Source organism: Arachis ipaensis, chromosome B4 (assembly GCF_059453495.1).
Source record: "Arachis ipaensis isolate K30076 ecotype BB chromosome B4, ASM5945349v1, whole genome shotgun sequence".
Lineage (NCBI taxonomy): Eukaryota > Viridiplantae > Streptophyta > Magnoliopsida > Fabales > Fabaceae > Arachis > Arachis ipaensis.
In genome coordinates this window covers 126,943,757-126,966,116 of record NC_142439.1, presented here as the reverse complement: position 1 = coordinate 126,966,116, position 22,360 = coordinate 126,943,757, and the positions used below count along the sequence as shown (strand labels likewise).

General features: G+C 30.4%; 1 non-coding gene across 1 annotated transcript; it reads right to left on the bottom strand.

The window, feature by feature from the left end:
- Positions 1-14,705: 14,705 nt before the first annotated feature.
- On the bottom strand, positions 14,706-14,813 carry LOC148569137 (small nucleolar RNA R71). The gene has a single exon (XR_015882899.1). It is a non-coding gene; the product is annotated as a small nucleolar RNA R71 (small nucleolar RNA).
- Between the last annotated feature and the right edge of the window lie 7,547 nt (positions 14,814-22,360).

The window sequence follows — 22,360 nt, the reverse complement described above, 5'->3', positions numbered from 1 at the left end:
CAGCCCTAAGCTAAGCATCTTCTTTTGTATTTTTTTTATTGGATCTTTACCATTTCCATTTCATAACATGATGCTTATCAATACTAGCTGCCTACTAACTACCTCACTACCCACAAAACATATATAAATAAAATTTCACTCATTTCATTTTTCTTAAGGTTACTCATGTTGTCTATATATAAAACTCAATTTTATACTTTATAATAAAATTTAATTTTGATGATGATTGACCGTGTAAAACTATACAATGGTTTAAACACATTTTTTTAAAAGTGGTTTAATTATTCTGTTGATCTTTATAATTTTATTAAATTTTTAATTAGGTTCTTATACTTTTTTTATTGAGTCTCTACACTGCTTTTAATTTTGTAATTATATTATTTTCATGTTAAAAATGTTAAAATTAACATAATATTTTTATCAAAATACATACGGTCAAAAATTTAATTAAGTTTTTAATTATAAATATCTTCACTTTGTAAAAAAATATTTAGTTAACTCTAATATTTTTTACATTAGGAATGACTTAATTAAAGCAGTATAGAGACCCAATTAAAAAGAAAAAAAGTATAAGGACCTAATTAAAAATTTAATGAAACTATAGGAATCAACAAAGTAATTAAACTTTTAAAAGATAGACAATGTAAAAAAATTATTTTTTTGACATAATATTACGTAATTAAATGCAGGTATAAATTAAAATTATTTTACTTTTGATAATGTATAAAAATTATTTTTTTTATATTATATAGAAATACTTAATGTTATAAATATTATACATATTTACATACAGATATTTAGTACTCATAAAATAATTAACATTTGGAATCTGATAAAAGTTTTATAAATTTTTAATAATTTTAGTTATGGCAAACTCTTATCACAAAAATAAGTATATACTAGCGCTTGTAAAGACATTAAAATTGAATTACATTAAATATCAAAATTAGTTTTAAATTTTTTGAAAATATTGAGAATAAAGAGTATTATATTTTATCTTTGTACTAATAAAAAAATAACATGTATAATACAGTAGTTTAATAATGAAAAGAGATAAGTGCAATTAACACAAAAATAAAAATAAGAGAGAAAAAGTGAGAGGGAAACGATGTGGTAGGTATAGTATTGCAGTTGTGGTCGGAAATTATAGAATTGAAAGCGTAGAAGGGGGAGATATTTTTATCTAATGCTTTCGTCGTCTTCCATCACAACGAATTAGAACGGGTAATCACACAAAGCTATACTAGTACAAATTTTGTAATTTTCTTATCATGGTAATGTGATTCATACATTAAAAATTTTCATTTTTAGCAAAAATTATGTAACAAAATGGGATTAAAATTTTTATTACTATCACTATATATTTTTATCACTTCTTATTATTATACTTTCTATAGAAATAAAATAATATATTAATGTTAATCTTCAAATAATATTACTCTTTATATTAAGCTTGTTTGTGGAATTATTTTGGTGGTGTTATTATTTATTAGAGCATGCCATGTGATAATGTTACGTTTTTTTTTTTTGGGTGACTATGCTAATGCTACTTTATTATTATTAGAGTGAGAAAGTTGAGATTTTGATAAACCATATCTGATATAAATAATAAATAATTAAAATTATTGCGGAAGTAATAGTGATATCTTCAGGGATTATATAAATATCTTGTATATTTAACTGTTAATATATAGTCAAATTATTTAAAAAAATTATAGGTATCAATCTCTAAATGTATAGTATATTCTAGGTGAAACTAGTAAAAGGAACTAACAAATTATTGCGAAACTAATCATTAATTTTTTTTTTTAAAGTGAAAAACCTTATATAACAATAAACCGATAAATTGAAATACTAACATGGAGAGTAATGCATAATTTATTTAAAATTTTGATAATGAATATATTTAATATATAAAAAATTCAAAAAAAAAAAAATCATCTTTGTCTAGTATATATGTGAAAGATATACTTACATTTTTTTAAAAGTATATCCATGCTTTTCATTTATAAAAAAATTATATTTCATATAAAAGATAAAAAGTTAATAACTATATAATATAATTGCTCCCATGCAAAAAATACGTTATTTAAACATATTGAATAATTAATTTACTATTACTATTAAATTTATTAATTTAATTTTAATATATTGACAGTATAAAATATTTTATACAATTATATAATTATATTTATTTTTTAAATAATTATTTATATAATTAATATAAAAAATATTTTTATTAATATAATTTTATATAATTAAATATACGTATAATACTATTTTACAATTTATACTGAGAATATATTAAAATTAAAAATTTAATTTATTAAGTAAAAGGAATGAAATTTGAATTGATGAAGAGGGAAAGAGAAACAATATATATTTATATAATGACACACATGAAGATGATATTGTACAACTTAACTAGTAAAGTAATATAATACTCATACTAAAGAAAAAGAAAAAGAAAAGAATGAGAATTGACAAATGATAATAAAAAAGGGAATATTGAATGAAGAAGAAAAGGGTTTTGTAGAGAGGGAGGGAGGAGAGGACGCAATGAACGAGGAGAAGGAGCTGTCAAACCTCAGTTCCCAAAAATCTGAAACGTAGCGTTTGACATTTTGCTTTCAACTGCGGCATCAGCTACCAGCTTTTTCCTCTTGACTTCTTTCGTTTATTTCTTTTTATTTATTTTTGCATTTTCTTAATTTATGCCATTATAACCATTGTATTTGTCAAACCAACCACTGCATCGAACACATTACCCAAAAGCTGGCAGCAAAATCAATGTCCCAAAAGGGCACCGATTAAAAGTGCCCCTTTTCTCTTCCTCCGTTTTTTTAAATATTTTTTTAAATAAATAAATGTTACAAAGTACACATACTTTCCAAAAAAGTATTGTTTATTTATTCTTTATATATTAAATCTTAAATTTAAATTATGAATATTAGGCTACATATTAAAACTATCACTAAAGATTTTAAAACTTTTTTAACAAATATATAATGAATATATTAAAAATTTTAATTTTTTTATAAACTTTTTAATAATATTAATATATAATCCTATAAACAAATATAAAGTTACACTATTTTTTTATATTGGGTAAAGTATATTTTTTGTCTCTAAAATTTGATAAAAAATTTTAAAAAATATCTCTAAGTTTTATTTTGTTTCAATTTTGTCTCAACAGTTTTCGACTTGCATCAAATATAGTAATATACCCCTAACGACTAATTTTTAAAAAATTTTAAGATCGATTCAACATAAATTTCATAAGAACAACCCTCAACACAAACAAATCAAATATAATTTTCATGCATTATTGTTAGATTGGTTTTAAATTTTTTAAAAATTTTAACAGTCGAGAGTATATTTAAAGGCAATTCAAAAATTTTTAAAATAAAATTAAAACAAAATAAAATTTAAAAATATTTTTAAAATAACAAATCTCAGAAATAAAAAATATACTTTACTCTTTTATATTTTATTTACAAGCCACTTTATTGATTGGAGCACGCGTTGATCTTAGTTGTGAAAATTTTACATAAAAGTATAAAATTTTAAATTTTTAATATATTTGTTACATATTTATTACAAAAATAAAAATACTTATTAATCACAATCTTAATATATATTTTTAAGATATATATTATATAATTTAGAAGCTATTAAATTGTAAAAATATATTTTTTAAAATAAAGTATATTTTTTTATCTTTGAAGTTTGTTAAAAATTTTAAAATATTTTTAAATTTTATTTTGTTTTAATTTTATTTTAAAAATTTTTTATTTGTATCAAATATACTACTGGTAGTTAATTTTTCAAAAAAATTTATGATGAATTTAGCAACAATTTTATAAAAACAACATTCAATACAAACAAATCAGACATATGTGTCCTAAATTATTGTTGAATTGATTCTAAAATTTTTAAAAATTTAGTTGTCATGGATATATTTGATGCAAATAAAAAATTTTAAAAACAAAAATTAAAAACAAATAAAAATATTTTAAAAAATGTTGACAAACTTCAGAAATAAATAATGTACTTTATTCTATTTTTTAATAAAAATAAGGATTCTTTTTAAGATTATAGTATATTTGACACATTTTTTAAAAGTGAAAGTATCAAAAAATAAAAAAATATATGTTTTGTTTTGTAAACTATAATTTTTGTATTTTTAATTTATTTAAAAAAACGGTAAAAATATTTAAATGTCAAATTAGTTTTACTTTTTTTTTTTAAAACATACTTACAAAAAATCTTATTTTAAAAAGGTGAAAACTCACGTACAGTCGACTTCACGTGAAGTTGATAGTTGAAAATCATTAGATAATTAGTCAAATCAGTCAAATTAACTAACTAACAACTCTCAACTATATATCAACTTCACGTGAAATCGACTGGAAATGAGTTTTCACTTTTTGAAAAACTCACTCAACAATTGAAACAAACATCTTATTGAATTCCTTTGTAAAATTAAAATGAGTTTTATGCATGCATGCATGTATGTGTCCCTTCACTGTCATCACCGATTGTTCATACCACTCTGAGTTAAGATCCACTATTCTTCGTTTCCACCGTACTCTCAGCCAATTCGATTCGTGATGTCTTCCTTTTGGCCGCTTCAAGCCACAAAAAATTCGTTTCATTTAAGGATGCCAAAAATATTCGCCAACCAACATGGCATCCATGTCAATTATTTATGGGATGCATTTTTAGATAAGTGTAATTATTTTACTGAATCTTATAATTTTATCAAACTTTAATTAATTTTTTTAATTTAAAAATTTATAATTAAATTTTTATATTCAATATAAATAAATTCAATTAGATTATTTTTAATTAGAATTTTTATATCTATATTACATGTTAAACTGTTGATTTATTCGTTAAATACTAGTTAGAGATAATAGATTTTTTTAGTTGGGACCACGTTGTTTTTGGAGTAATTGTTACTAACCATTTAAAATTTTTCTCTATTTCTTGTTACCTTTATTAATAGATTGTCCAAATTTATTGTGTAAAAACGGGTGATTTTTTTGAAAATTTTTATAAATATGAAAATTTAATAGGGGATATATTTTTTAATTTTTTTACTGTTGCTTAAAAAAATTGTTAAGATATTATATTATTGAGATTATATTAAATTTTAGGTGTATTCAATTTAAATTAAGCATCATAATTCACATAATAAACTCATTTATTATTAATCACTGGTTTGAATTATTAGAAAAAGTGCATATTCTATTTCACAATATATAGATAATGAAAAAGTTGACACACTATTTTATTTAAAATAGATACAATAATTAGGATATTTATATTATCAATTAACCAGGTAAATATAACATCACAAATTTAAAGTTTAATATTTTAGAATAACTAATAACAAATAAATAAGATTGACATGTAAATATGTATATTATCTATTCAATTTCTATAAGTAAAAAATTACTAATATTTTGTAGTCTTTACATAATAAATTTAGCTAATGAATATAAAAAAATAACAAAAAATATAAAAAATTTTAAATAACCACTAACAATTATTTCGAAGGACAATGAGCCCTAACAAAAAATCTATTAATCCAAACTACTAATACTTAACGAATAAATCAGCAGTTTAATGTGTCACATAAGTATGTCTCATTAGTTCTTAAAAGATTATTAACGGATGGACTAATTGCTAACTGGTCTCATAGAGTTAAAAATTAAAAGCTGAAAAAGAAGTTTTTTTTAAAGAATCTTGTACTCTTTTAAAAAAATTACCAGGAGCCAAATTAAATATTTGCTCTATTTTTTGTTAAAATAAACAACATATTTTTAGAATATATTTAAATCTATATTTGATGTCGAATGAACTACAAAATATTCTACAAATAAATATTTTAAGATCATTGTATTTTCTTTTATCTGTAAAATAAATATTAAAAATTTAATTATAAATTTTTATCTAATACAAAAGTTTAATTATAAATTTTTAAATTATAAATATTTAAGTATAAATTTGGTTTAATAACATGTGAAAACCAATAATATGGTAATTAAATAAAAAAAGAAAAAATAATGAAATAAAAAATAGATAAATTAATAAATAAATAAATAACAATTCAGCAGGAGGAAAAAATATATAAAGTTGTGTTTGTTTATAAGTATGGGACATTAAAATAGAGATAAAAAAATATAAAATTATATTTGATAGATAAAATATAAATAAAAATATTGTGTCAAAAAATATTAAATTAATGTATTTTATTTTTATTTTAAAAAAAATACAAAAACATTAATAAAAAACATAATTTAATTTTTATTTTTTATTATTTTTATTAATTTTATATAATTATATTTTTTATTATTATAATTTTTTTTTTACTTTATTACCAAACAAAATATAAAAATATTGAATTTTTTATTTTTATATCTTTTTTGTCTTATTTTCAATATTTTTTCTTATTCTTCTCAAAAACAAATGCAGCGCTGCCAGCGCAGCCTAATGGTTGAATTATATGTTTGCATTATATGGAGTTGTATCTAGCTATTTTAGATTTTTGATTCATCATAGCTGAATTATGCCTTAAAAGTTAGGGTTTCATTTTTCTTTTTCCACCAGCACCCACCCAAAATCAAAACCCTAAGTTGAAAGTTCTCTTCTCTCTGGCACATAGTGTCTTCATCTCCGGTGTTACGTTGTCTTCATCTTCGTCCAACAAGCTTAGTCACATCGAGACGTGAATCCATCACTTTCTGAGAAAGGGTGGTTGGAGTAAAAGTGTTTGCGGAAAAAGAATGGCAAGTGTAATAATATTAAGTTATTAACAACTACCGGTAAGATGTTGAAGAGAGTGTTTTGTTTTTTATTTTTGTTTTTGTTTTTTTTATTAAAGATAAAGAGATTTAAATTCGTGACCTCTAAATGAGTATGGAGAGATTATGCCGTTTGAGTTATAATTTATTGGCATTGAAAAAAGTTAATAGCTAATAAATGGATAATAAAATAAATTTAATTTTAATGTATTATTAGTATAAAATAGTTTTATATATGTATTTAACAATATGATATTATATTAGTAAAATAATTATTTTTTATATTAATTACATGAATAGTCATTTAAAAGAATAAATATAATTCTACGATTATATAAAATATTTTACATTATTAATGCATCAAAATTAAATTCTAACAAAAATTATATATTAAAAAATAATATTTTTTTATCATTTTAAATTAAAAATAGTTAATTATTTGCATACAATGTTTTAAGAGCAACTAATGTATCTATCCGCCTGATACATAGAAAATGTATATTTTTTTATATTTATATCCGAAATATATTTTTAAAATAAGTTATTTATGAATATATTTATCTTATATGAAATAACTTAATATATTTTATGATTTATGCTAATATAAAAAATCTATAAAATAATAAAAACTCACAAAGTACTTATATTTAATAAAAAAATGTCGTATACAGTAAACAAATAACTCAATATCAATATAAAAAAACTAAACTAAAATATTTTAAAGTAAAATTTATATGTATTCACTAAATCTTATCAAATTAATAATAATAAAAATAAATATTGACTTGAGTAGTAAAAAATAATAATATATTATTAAAAAATATTAATAAATAATTTTCTAACTATTTAGATAAATTCAATAAATAGAAATAAAAAATATTATATTCAAAATATTATATAAGAAAGAATAAAAAATTATTTAAAAGATAATCTAATGTTCATAGAGATATAAAAAAGAATTAAAGTAATTATTAAAAAAAATATAGGATATTATAATTATTGACGAATCTTACTATAATTAATCATTAAATTTTAACGATCTAATTATTTAATATATAATATTTTTTAAAAATAGTAATAACATATAGACGGGCATTAGAATGCGTCATATTAGCATACTTGATTCTAAACTTACAGTTATAAATGGTAAAATGAAATATTATATATAAGAAAGAATTGTGATAATGTTTAAGAAATATAAATAAAATATTAGAATTGTTGATTCACGGAAATATAAAAAAAAATAATGTTAATTACTAAAATGATATGAAATATAATATTAAAATTATTAACAAATCTTAATATAAATCATTAAATGTTAATTTGCATATGATTGATTACACAATACTTTTTCTAAGAAATAATTGATAAGAGAGATGTATCCAAACTAGACACTAGAATGTGCTAGTTAATATGTTTGATGTCAAAATATAACCTGTTGTAGAATTAGAATTATTGATTATAATATATGAAAAAATTATAATAATAATTACTAAAAAGATAAAGTATTATTTTGGTACATACCGTTTGGGGTAAAGATTAATTTGTTCCTTAACGTTTCAAACGTCCTATTTCAATCCTAAAACTTTGAAACGTCCTATTTCAATTCCAAAAAAATTTTAAGCGGATTCGATGTTGTTCCACCATTAAATTTGACACATACAATTCACATATTGAAGAGTCAATAGTATTCAATTTTCGTATGTAAATAAAATCGATCCACCGACAATCACTAATATAAAAATCTTTCCTTTGATTTTAAAGTATTGATGATTGATGGTTAGGATTTGAAGTTTTGTACAAAAAGAAAATTAAGAAAAAAAAGTATTACAAGAAGGTTTTAGTTTTATTTTTTTAACACATTAAAGAAGATATGACTTAACTAGCAAAGATATTAACGTCCATATCACTCATTCCGTTAACTATTAGTGTCAAGTTTAATGATTGGATCATATTGTGCCTATTTAGAACTTTTTGAGACAGAAATAAGACGTTTGAAATGTTAGGAATCAAATTAGAATTTGACCCAAACGTTGGGATCAAAGTAGTACTTTACTCTTACTAAAAAGATATGAAATATAATATTAGAATTATTGAAAAATTTTAACATAAATAATTATTAAATATTAATTTGTATCTAATTGATTACATCATAGTTTCTTAAAACATGGTTGAGAAAAAAACGTATGTAAAGTACAACAGAATGTGTCACGTCAGCATATTTGGCACCATAATATAATCCTATAGAATAATATAATGATGAATAAAAAAGTTCACCATAATTAATAATTCTAATTATTTAATACATAATATTTTTTGAAAATAGCAATAACATGTAAACATGCATTAGAACGTGCCATATAAGCATATTTGAGTCTAAAATTTACACTCATAATATAAATGGTAAAAGAAACACCATATATAACATTCACAAAAATATAAGAAAGAATTGTAATAATTTTGAAAAGGATATTGATCCGGCCGTTACAAATTCAATATCTTAATTCGGCATTATACACCATAACTCGGTAATTTGCGTCATCGGCGGTTACACGTTATAATCGGACTCAACGGACTACATCCTGGAATAAAACTGTCTGATCAGGTATTTATTACTTATTAAACCTAATAACTGCTCATCAATTCAGATAAAGAACGTAACTGACCTATCTTACTTCACCTATAAAGGTATGATGCTTTATCCTCAACAGATATATACTGAATTCTCAGTACTAACTTAAGTATCGGAGTGCTTGTTGCAGGTACACTCCCCCTTTGCGCGTACTCTCCGTGACGTGACACCCCTCTGGACAAGAAGGTCGGACCATCCCAACTTATAGCTCAGCGCTGAAGGTCAAAGCTCGGTGTTAAAGGCCAAAGCTCGGCGTCGACTCCCTTAGCCGAGGTTACGTCCAGGTTGTTCACACAAGAACAATTGGCGCCCACCGTGGGGTCCGAAAATATAATTCTTTTCATTTTCATTGGCCTCGACATTTTCACCTCCAACCATGGCTGAGCAGCTTCCACCTACACCGTCCGAGCTCCTTCGGATGGTGACTGAGTTACAACAAGCCAACTAGCGCATGGCGGAGGAGAATCAAAGAATGGCGTAACAGATTGCTAACCTAACTAATGCTCGGATTGAAAACAATGATGGACATCAAGAACGAACTGAAGAAGCCGAGCATCAATTTGTTCCAACACATGTCTCTGAAACTGCTCGGAACAAAGAAGCTCGGAACGAAAGAGTCCAACCTGAGCACAATGAGGAAGCTCGGCCAGAAAACGAGGAAGGCAAGACAGATAACTCGCCTGGACCATTCATGGCCGAGAAAGAGAAAAGGCGAGCACAAGCCATCCTGAACACCAAGAGGAGTCATTAACTATATTTCTGGAGGTTTTGCAGGTGGAAGTAGCACAAGCTCGGCAAGAAAATGCTCTTACCGAGCTATGTTTTCAATCAAAGCCAGTCCGAACAATCTTCAAATGCCTCCACGCTTCCCCCAGATGACGTTTCAAGCATCCGACTTCAAAATAGCTACAACAAATCTGGATGATCATGTGGTAATCTCCATTCAACTTGGAGATCTCCTGGTAAAAAGGTACTGCTTGACCTGGGGAGCAGCGCCGACGTCTTTTTTTTTACCCTACTTTCCAGAAGATGAAATTAAGCGACAACATGCTACAACCTTTCACTGGAGACCTGGTCGGTTTTTCAGGCGAACGAGTCCCAGTATTGGGATCTGCGTGGTTACAAACCACACTCGGTGCTGTTCCCTTATAAAAAACTTTAGACATTCAATATTTAATAGTTGACTATTTTAGCCCATACAATATAATCCTTGATGAGCGGATAATTTATACACTTTTTGGCATTATTTTTAGTATGTTTTTAGTAGAATCTAGTTACTTTTAGGGATGTTTTTATTAATTTTTATGTTAAATTCACATTTCTGAACTTTACTATGAGTTTGTGTATTTTTCTGTGATTTCAGGTATTTTCTGGCTAAAATTGAGGGACTTGAGCTAAAATCAGATTCAGAGGTTGAAGAAGGACTGCTGATGCAGTTGGATTCTGACCTCCCTACACTCAAAATGGATTTTCTGGAGCTAAAGAATTCAAAATGGCACTCTTCCAATTGCGTTGGAAAGTAGACATCCAGGGCTTTCCATCAATATATAATAGTCCATACTTTGGCCGAGTTTAGAGGACGCGAAAGGGTGTTGAACGCCAGTTCTACGCTGCAGTCTGGAGTTAAACACCAGAAACTCGTCACGAATCAGAGTTGAACGCCAAAAACACGTTACAACTTGGCGTTCAACTCCAGAAGAAGCCTTTTCACGTGTAACATTCAAGCTCAGCCCAAGCACACACCAAGTGGGCCCCGGAAGTGGATTTATGCATCAATTACTTACTTCTGTAAACCCTAGTAACTAGTTTAGTATAAATAGGACTTTTTACTATTGTATAAGTCATCTTGGGACGTTTAGTTCTTAGATCATGGGGGCTGGCCATTCGGCCATGCCTGGACCTTCATCACTTATGTATTTTCAACGGTAGAGTTTCTGCACTCCATAGATTAAGGTGTGGAGCTCTGCTGTTCCTCATGCATTAATACAAAGTACTACTGTTTTTCTATTCAATTCAACTTATTCCGCTTCTAAGATATCCATTCGCGCTTCAATATGAATGTGATGATCGTGACAGTCATCCTCATTCCCCATGAACACGTGCCTGACAACCACTTCCGTTCTACCTTAGATTGAATGAGTATCTCTTGGATTCCTTAATCAGAATCTTCGTGGTATAAGTTAGAACCCATGGATGGCCATTCCTGAGATCCGAAAAGTCTAAACCTTGTCTGTGGTATTCCGAGTAGGATCTGGGAAGGGATGGCTGTGACGAACTTCAAATTCGCGAATGCTGGGCGTAGTGACAGACGCAAAAGGATAGTAAATCCTATTCCAGTATGATCGAGAACCTCCAGATGATTAGCCTTGCAGTGACAGCGCATTGGACCATTTTCACAAGAGAGGATGGGATGTAGCCATTGACAACGGTGATGCCCTTACATAAAGCTTGCCATGGAAAGGAGTAAGACTGATTGGATGAAGACAGCAGGAAAGCAGAGATTCAGAGGAACGAAAGCATCTCTATACGCTTATCTGAAATTCTAACCAATGAATTACATAAGTATTTCTATCTTTATTTTCTATTTATTTATTATTATTATTCGAAAACTCCATAACCATTTGATATCCGCCTGACTGAGATTTACAAGATGACCATAGCTTGCTTCATACCAACAATCTCCGTGGGATTGACCCTTACTCACGTAAGGTTTTATTACTTGAACGACCCAGTGCACTTGCTGGTTAGTTGTGCGAAGTTGTGAAGTTATGTTTGGACCATGGTATTGTGCACCAGTATTGGCGCCATTTCCAGGGAGAGAACGAACAACAAAATTTTACAACCTCAGAGTAACAATTTCGCATATCAAGTTTTTGGCGCCGTTGCCGGGGATTGTTCGAGTTTGGACAACTGACGGTTCATCTTGTTGCTCAGATTGGGTAATTTTCTTCTTATTTTATTTTCAAAAAGTTTTCAAAAATTTTTTCAAAAATATTTTCTTCTTTTTCGTTTTTCCCAATTAAAATTCAAAAAAAAATATTTTCTAATTTATGTTCTTCAGAATTTTTAAGAATGAATTCTAAAGTTTCATGAAGCATGTTGAAGCCTGGCTGGCTGTAGAGCCATGTCTAAATTCTTTTGGACTGAGGCCTCCACATGTTAGGGAATTGCTTGTACTGCTGAAGCTTGGTTGGCTATTAAGCCATGTCTAACCCTTTGATTGGAGCTTTGGGCTAATATTGAAAGATTCCTGGAATTCTTCTTAAAGATTTTGGAATCCTTATTTTTCTTTTTCACATTAATTTTCGAAAAAAAATCCAAAAAAATCATAAAATCATAAAAATAAAAAATATTTCATGTTTCTTGTTTGAGTCTTGAGTCAAATTGTAAGTTTGGTGTCAATTGCATGTTCATCTTGCATTTTTCAAAAAAAATCATGCATTCATGGTGTTCTTCATGATCTTCAAGTTGTTCTTGGTAAATCTTCTTGTTTGATCTTGATGTTTTCTTGTTTTGTGCCTTTTCTTGTTTTTCATGTGCATTCTTGCATTCATAGTGTCTGAACATGAAAGATTTCTAAGTTTGGTGTCTTGCATGTTTTCTTTGCATTAAAAATTTTTCAAAAATATGTTCTTGATGTTCATCATGATCTTCAAAGTGTTCTTGGTGTTCATCTTGACATTCATAGCATTCTTGCATGCATTCATTGTTTTGATCCAAAATTTTCATGCATTGAGTCTTTTTCATGTTTTTCTCTTTCTTTATTAAAAATTCAAAAATCAAAAAAATATCTTTCTTTTTTTTCTCTCATAAAATTCAAAAATTTGGGTTGACTTTTTTTAAAATTCAATTGTTTCTTATGAGTCAAATCAAATTTTCAATTTAAAAATCTTATCTTTTTCAAAATCTTTTTCAAAAATCAAATCTTTTTCACTTTCTTTATTTATTTTCGAAAATTTCAAAAATAATTTTCAAAATATTTTCAAAAATCTTTTTCTTATTTTTATATCATATTTTCGAAAATCACATCATCAATTAATGTTTTGATTCAAAAATTTCGAGTTTGTTACTTACTTGTTAAGAAAGATTCAAACTTTAAATTCTAGAATCATATCTTGTGATTTCTTATGAGTCAAGTCATTAATTATGATTTTAAAAATCAAATCTTTTTCAAAACTAATTCTAATCATATCTTCCTATCATATCTTTTTTTTTTTTTAAATCTTATCTTTTTCAAAAATTTGACTTTCAAATATCTTTTCTAACTTCTTATCTTCTTATCTTTTCAAAATTGATTTTCAAATCTTTTTCAACTAACTAATTGACTTTTTGTTTGTTTCTTATCTTTTTCAAAACTACCTAACTAACTCTCTCTCTCTCTCATTTTCGAAAATCTCTTCCCTCTTTTTCAAAAATTCTTTTTAATTAAATAGTTATTTCAATTTTCAATTTTAATTTGATTTCGTTCCTAATTTTCAAAAATCACTAACTCTTTTTCAAAATTTATTTTCGAAAATCCTCTTTCTCTCTCATCTCCGTCTATTTATTTATTCATCTACTAACACTTCATCTCACCCAAATTCGAACCCCCTCTTCCATCTGTGTTCGAATTTTCTCTTCTTCCCTTCTTTACAGTACATTCTTTTCTTCTTCTACTCACACAGGGGAACCTCTATACCTAGGTAAAAAGGATCCCTATTATTATTTTTCTGTTCCCTCTTTTTCATATGAGCAGAAGCAAGGACAAGAACATTCTTGTTGAAGCAGACCCTGAACCTGAAAGGACTCTGAAGAGGAAACTAAGAGAAGCTAAAATACAATAATCCAGAGATAACCTTACAGAAATTTTCGAACAGGAAGAGGAGATGGCATCCGAAAATAATAATAATGCAAGGAGGATGCTTGGTGACTTTACTGCACCTAATTCCAATTTACATGGAAGAAGCATTTCCATCCCTACCATTGGAGCAAACAATTTTGAGCTGAAACCTCAATGAGTTTCTCTGATGCAACAAAACTGCAAGTTTCATGGACTTCCATCTGAAGATCCTTTTCAGTTCTTAACTGAATTCTTGCAGATCTGTGATACTATTAAGACTAATGGAGTAGATCCTGAAGTCTACAGGCTCATGCTTTTCCCTTTTGCTGTGAGAGACAGAGCTAGAATATGGTTGGATTCTCAACCTAAAGATAGCCTGAACTTTTGGGATAAGCTGGTCAAGGCTTTCTTAGCCAAGTTCTTTCCTCCTCAAAAGCTGAGTAAGCTTAGAGTGGATGTTCAAACCTTCAGACAAAAAGAAGGTGAATCCCTCTATGAAGCTTGGGAGAGATACAAGGAACTGACCAAAAAGTGTCCTTCTGACATGCTTTTAGAATGGACCATCTTGGATATATTCTATAATGGTCTGTCTGAATTAGCTAAGATGTCATTGGATACTTCTGCAGGTAGATCCATTCACCTAAAGAAAATGCCTGCAGAAGCTCAAGAACTCATTGACATGGTTGCTAATAACCAGTTCATGTACACTTCTGAGAGGAATCCTGTGAGTAATGGGACGCCTCAGAAGAAGGGAGTTCTTGAAATTGATACTCTGAATGCCATATTGGCTCAGAACAAAATATTGACTCTGCAAGTCAATATGATTTCTCAGAGTCTGAATGGAATGCAAGCTGCATCCAACAATACTCAAGAGGTATCTTCTGAAGAAGAAGCTTATGATCCTGAGAATCCTACAATTGCAGAGGTGAATTACATGGGTGAACCCTATGGAAACACCTATAATCCCTCATGGAGAAATCACCCAAATCTCTCATGGAAGGATCAACAAAAGCCTCAACAAGGCTTTAATAATGGTGGAAGAAACAAGTTTAGCAATAGCAAGCCTTTTCCATCATCCACTCAACAACAGACAGAGAACTCTGAACAAAATACATCTAATTTAGCAAACTTAGTCTTTGATCTATCTAAGGCCACTGTGAGTTTCATGAATGAAACAAGGTCCTCCATTAGAAATTTGGAGGCACAAGTGGGCCAACTGAGTAAGAAGATCACTGAAACCCCTCCTAATGCTCTCCCAAGCAATACAGAAGAAAATCCAAAAGGAGAGTGCAAGGCCATTGATATAACCATCATGGCCGAATCCAAGAAGGAAGGGGAGGACGTGAATCCCAAGGAGGAAGACCTCCTGGGACGTCCAGTGGTCAACAAGGAGTTTCCCTTTGAGGAACCAAAGGACTCTGAGGCTCATCTAGAGACCATAGAGATTCCATTAAACCTCCTTACGCCCTTCATGAGCTCTGATGAGTATTCCTCTTCTGAAGAGAATGAACCTCCCTTGTTCACCAATGAACTAAATGCATTAGATCAACTGAGATTGCCTCAGAAGAAACAGGATCCTGGAAAGTTTCTAATACCTTGTACCATAGGCACCATGACCTTTGAGAAGGCTCTATGTGACCTAGGGCCAGGAATAAACCTCATGCCACTCTCTATAATGGAGAAACTGGGAATCTTTGAGGTACAAGCTGCTAAAATCTCATTAGAGATGGCAGACAATTCCAGAAAACCGGCTTATGGACAAGTAGAGGATATATTAGTAAAGGTTGAAGGCCTTTACATCCCTGCTGATTTCATAATCCTAGATACTGGGAAGGATGAGGATGAATCCATCATCCTTGGAAGACCCTTCCTAGCTACAGCAAGAGTTGTGATTGATGTTAACAGAGGTGAACTAGTCCTTCAATTGAATGAGGACTCCCTTAAGTTTAAAACTCAAGGACATCCTTCTGTAAACATGGAAAAGAGGCACAGTAAGCTTCTCTCAAAACAGAGTCAACCAGAGCCCCCACAGTCAAACTCTAAGTTTGGGGTTGGGAGGCCACAACCAAACTCTAAGTTTGGTGTTGAACTCCCATATCCAAACTCTAAGTTTGGTATTGGGGAGTCTCAACAATGCTCTGAACATCTGTGAGGCTCCATGAGAGCCCACTGTCAAGCTATTGACATTAAAGAAGCGCTTGTTGGGAGGCAACCCAATTTTTATTTAATTATATTTTTATTAGTTATATGTCTTCATAGGTTCATGATCATGTGGAGTCACAAAAACAACTGAAAAAAATTGAAGAAAAATAAAAAACAGCATTAAAAGCAGCACACCCTGGAGGAGGAGTTCATTGGCGTTCAAACGCCAGTAAGGAGTATTTGTCTGGCGTTCAACGCCAGAACAGAGCATGGAGCTGGCGCTGAACGCCAAAAACAAGCATGAAGCTGGCGTTCAACGCCAGAAATATGCTGCATCTGGGCGTTGAACGCCGAGAACAAGCATCAGTTCGGCGTTTAAACGCCAGAATTGCATGCAAAGGCATTTTACATGCCTAATTGGTGCAGGAATGTAAATCCTTGACACCTCAAGATCTGTAAACCTCACAGGATCATCTCAGGATCTGTGGATCCCACAGGATCCCTACCTTCCCTCCTCATAATCCTAGTTTCTTCCACATCTTCTTCTTCATCTATTCTTTCTTCTCCTGCTCGAGGGCGAGCAACATTCTAAGTTTGGTATGGTAAAAGCATTGCTTATTTTGCTTTTCCATAACCATTGATGGCACCTAAGGCCAGAGAAACCTCAAAAAAAAAAAAAAAAGAGAGAGAAGAGAAAAGGAAAGACAAAAGCTTCCACCTCCAAGTCATGGGAGATGGAGAGATTCATGTAAAGGATCTATAGCTCAGTGGTAGAACATTTGACTGCAAATCAAGAGATCCCTGAGATACCTCAGGGGATACATTTTCCCCCACACAATTATTGGGAGCAACTAAGGTCTAAGGATAGGAGCACTAAAATCACTAGGGATCAAGCAACAGAGACAAGGAAGAGACATAGAAGAGCTCAAGGACATCATTAGTTCCTCACGGAGAAAACGCCACCATCACTAAGGTGGACTCATTCCTTGTTCTTAAATTTTCTGTTTTTTGTTTTCTTATGTTAAATGTTTATCTATGCCTGTGTCTTCATTACATGATCATTAGTGTCTATGTGTCTATGCCTTAAAGTAATGAATATGAATCCATCACCTCTCTTAAATGAAAAATGTTTTAAAAAAACAAAAGAACAAGAAGTACATGGTTTTGAATTCATCCTTGAAACTGGTTTGATTATTTTGATGTGGTGACAATACTTTTTGTTTTCTGAATGAATGCTTGAACAGTGCATATGTCTTTTGAAGTTGTTGTTTAAGAATGTTAAATATGTTGGCTCTTGAAAGAATGAAGACAAGGAGACATGTTATTTGATAATCTGAAAAATCATAAAATTGATTCTTGAAGCAAGAAAAAGCAGTGAATACAGAAAGCTTGCGAGAAAAAAAAAAAGAGAAAAAAATGGCGAAAAAAATAGAAAAAGAAAAAGCAAGCAGAAAAAGCCAAAAGCTCTTAAAACCAAAAGGCAAGAGCAAAAAGCCAATAACCCTTAAAATCAAAAGGCAAGGGTAAATAAAAAGGATCCCAAAGCTTTGAGCATCAGTGGATAGGAGGGCCTAAAGGAATAAAATCCCGGCCTAAGTGGCTAAACCAAGCTGTCCATAACCATGTGCTTGTGGCGTGAAGGTGTCAAGTGAAAACTTGAGATTGAGCGGTTAAAGTCAAGGTCCAAAGCAAAAAAAAAAGAGTGTGCTTAAGAACCCTGGACACCTCTAATTGGGGACTTTAGCAAAGCTGAGTCACAATCTGAAAAGGTTCACCCAATTATGTGTCTGTAGCATTTATGTATCCGGTGGTAATACTGAAAAACAAAGTGCTTAGGACCACGGCCAAGACTCATAAAGTAGCTATGTTCAAGAATCAACATACTGAACTAGGAGAATCAATAACACTATCTGAACTCTGAGTTCCTATAGATGCCAATCATTATGAACCTCAATGGATAAAGTGAGATGCCAAATCTATTCAAGAGGGAAAAAGTTACAAGTCCCGCTCATCTGATTGGAGCTATGTTTCATTGATAGTTTGGAATTTATAGTATATTCTCTTCTTTTTATCCTATTTGATTTTCAGTTGCTTGGGAACAAGCAACAATTTAAGTTTGGTGTTGTAATGAGCGGATAATTTATACACTTTTTGGCATTGTTTTTAGTATGTTTTTAGTAGAATCTAGTTACTTTTAGGGATGCTTTTATTAGTTTTTATGTTAAATTCACATTTCTGAAATATTATATATAAGAAAGAATTGTGATAATGTTTAAGAAATATAAATAAAATATTAGAATTGTTGATTCACGGAAATATAAAAAAAATAATGTTAATTACTAAAATAATATGAAATATAATATTAAAATTATTAACAAATCTTAATATAAATCATTAAATGTTAATTTGTATATGATTGATTACACAATACTTTTTCTAAGAAATAATTGATAAGAGAGATGTATCCAAACTAGACACTAGAATGTGCTACGTTAACATGTTTGATGTCAAAATATAACCTGTTGTAGAATTAGAATTATTGATTATAATATATGAAAGAATTATAACAATAATTACTAAAAAGATAAAGTATTATTTTGGTACATACCGTTTGGGGTGAAGACTAATTTGTCCCCTAACGTTTCAAACGTCCTATTTCAATCCCAAAACTTTGAAATGTCCTATTTCAATTCCAAAACAATTTTAAACGGATTCGATGTTGTTCCACCATTAAATTTGACACATACAATTCACATATTGAAGAGTTAATAGTATTCAATTTTCGTATGTAAATAAAATCGATCCACCGACAATCACTAATATAAAAATCTTTTCTTTGATTTTGAAGTATTGATGATTGATGGTTAGGATTTGAAGTTTTGTACAAAAAGAAAATTAAGAAAAAAAAGTATTACAAGAAGGTTTTAGTTTTGTTTTTTTAACACATTAAAGAAAATATGACTTAACTAGCAACGATATTAACATCCACATTACTCATTCCGTTAACTATTAGTGTCAAGTTTAATAATTGGATCATATTGTGCCTGTTTAGAACTTTTTGGGACAGAAATAAGACGTTTGAAATGTTAGGAATCAAATTAGAATTTGACCCAAACGTTGGGGATCAAAGTAGTACTTTACTCTTACTAAAAAGATATGAAATATAATATTAGAATTATTGAGAAATTTTAACATAAATAATTATTAAATATTAATTTGTATCTAATTGATTACATCATAGTTTCTTAAAACATGGTTGAGAAAAAAACGTATGTAAAGTACAACAGAATGCGTCACGTCAGCATATTTGGCACCATAATACAATCCTATAGAATAATATAATGATGAATAAAAAAGTTCACCATAATTAATAATTCTAATTATTTAATACATAATATTTTTTGAAAATAGCAATAACATGTAAACATGCATTAGAACGTGCCATATCAGCATACTTGAGTCTAAAATTTACACTCATAATATAAATGGTAAAAGAAACACCATATATAACTTTCACAAAAATATAAGAAAGAATTGTAATAATTTTGAAAAGGATATTGATCCGGCCGTTACAAATTCAATACCTTAACTCGGCATTATACACCATAACTCGGCAATTTGCGTCATCGGCGGTTACACGTTATAATCAGACTCAACGGACTACATCCTGGAATAAAACTGTCTGATCAGGTATTTATTACTTATTAAACCTAATAACTGCTCATCAATTCAGATAAAGAATGTAACTGACCTATCTTACTTCACCTATAAAGGTATGATGTTTTATCCTCAACAGATATATACTGAATTCTCAGTACTAACTTAAGTATCGGAGTGCCTGTTGCAGGTACACTCCCCCTTTGCGCGTACTCTCCGTGACGTGACACCCCTCTGGACAAGAAGGTCGGACCATCCCAACTTATAGCTCAGCGCTGAAGGTCAAAGCTCGGTGTTAAAGGCCAAAGCTCGGCGTCGACTCCCTTAGCCGAGGTTACGTCCAGGTTGTTCACACAAGAATAATTGGCGCCCACCGTGTGGTCCGAAATATAATTCTTTTCATTTTCATTGGCCTTGACATTTTCACCTCCAACCATGGCTGAGCAGCTTCCACCTAAACCGTCCGAGCTCCTTCAAACGGTGACTGAGTTACAACAAGCCAACTAGCGCATGGCGGAGGAGAATCAAAGAATGGCGTAACAGATTGCTAACCTAACTAATGCTCGGATTGAAAACAATGATGGACGTCAAGAACGAACCGAAGAAGCCGAGCATCAATTTGTTCCAACACATGTCTCTGAAACTGCTCGGAACAAAGAAGCTCGGAACAAAAGAGTCCAACCTGAGCACAATGAGGAAGCTCGGCCAGAAAACGAGGAAGGCAAGACAGATAACTCGCCTGGACCATTCATGGCCGAGAAAGAGAAAAGGCGAGCACAAACCATCCTGAACAACCAAGAGAAGTCATAAACTATATTTCTGGAGGTTTTGCAGGTGGAAGTAGCACAAGCTTGGCAAGAAAATGCTCTTACCGAGCTATGTTTTCAATCAAAGCCAGTCCGAACAATCTTCAAATGCCTCTACGCTTCCCCCAGATGACGTTTCAAGCATCCGACTTCAAAATAGCTACAACAAATCTGGATGATCATGTGGTAATCTCCATTCAACTTGGAGATCTCCTGGTAAAAAGGTACTGCTTGACCTGGGGAGCAGTGCCGACGTCTTTTTTTTACCCTACTTTCCAGAAGATGAAATTAAGCGACAACATGCTACAACCTTTCACTGGAGACCTGGTCGGTTTTTCAGGCGAACGAGTCCCAGTATTGGGATCTGCGTGGTTACAAACCACACTTGGTGATGTTCCCTTATCAAAAACTTTAGACATTCAATATTTAATAGTTGACTATTTTAGCCCATACAATATGATCCTTGATGAGCGGATAATTTATACACTTTTTGGCATTGTTTTTAGTATGTTTTTAGTAGAATCTAGTTACTTTTAGGGATGTTTTTATTAGTTTTTATGTTAAATTCACATTTCTGGACTTTACTATGAGTTTGTGTGTTTCTCTGTGATTTCAGATATTTTCTGGCTGAAATTGAGGGACTTGAGCAAAAATCAGATTCAGAGGTTGAAGAAGGACTGCTGATGCTGTTGGATTCTGACCTCCCTGCATTCAAAATAGATTTTCTAGAGCTACAGAACTCAAAATAGTGCGCTTCCAATTGCGTTGGAAAGTAGAAATCCAGGGCTTTCCAGAAATATATAATAGTCCATACTTTGGCCGATTTTAGATGACGCAAAAGGGCGTTGAACGCCAGTTCTATGCTGCAGTCTGGAGTTAAACGCCAGAAACACGTCACGAATCAGAGTTGAACGCCAAAAACACGTTACAACTTGGCGTTCAACTCCAGAAGAAGCCTCTGCATGTGTAACATTTAAGCTCAGCCCAAGCACACACCAAGTGGGCCCCGGAAGTGGATTTATGCATCAATTACTTACTTCTGTAAACCCTAGTAACTAGTTTAGTATAAATAGGACTTGTTACTATTGTATAAGTCATCTTGGGACGTTTAGTTCTTAGATCATGGGGGCTGGCCATTCGGCCATGCCTGGACCTTCATCACTTATGTATTTTCAACGGTAGAGTTTCTGCACTCCATAGATTAAGGTGTGGAGCTCTGCTGTTCCTCATGCATTAATACAAAGTACTACTGTTTTTCTATTCAATTCAACTTATTCCGCTTCTAAGATATCCATTCGCGCTTCAATATGAATGTGATGATCGTGACAGTCATCATCATTCCCCATGAACACGTGCCTGACAACCACTTCCGTTCTACCTTGGATTGAATGAGTATCTCTTGGATTCCTTAATCAGAATCTTCGTGGTATAAGTTAGAACCCATGGATGGCCATTCTTGAGATCTGGAAAGTCTAAACCTTGTCTGTGGTAT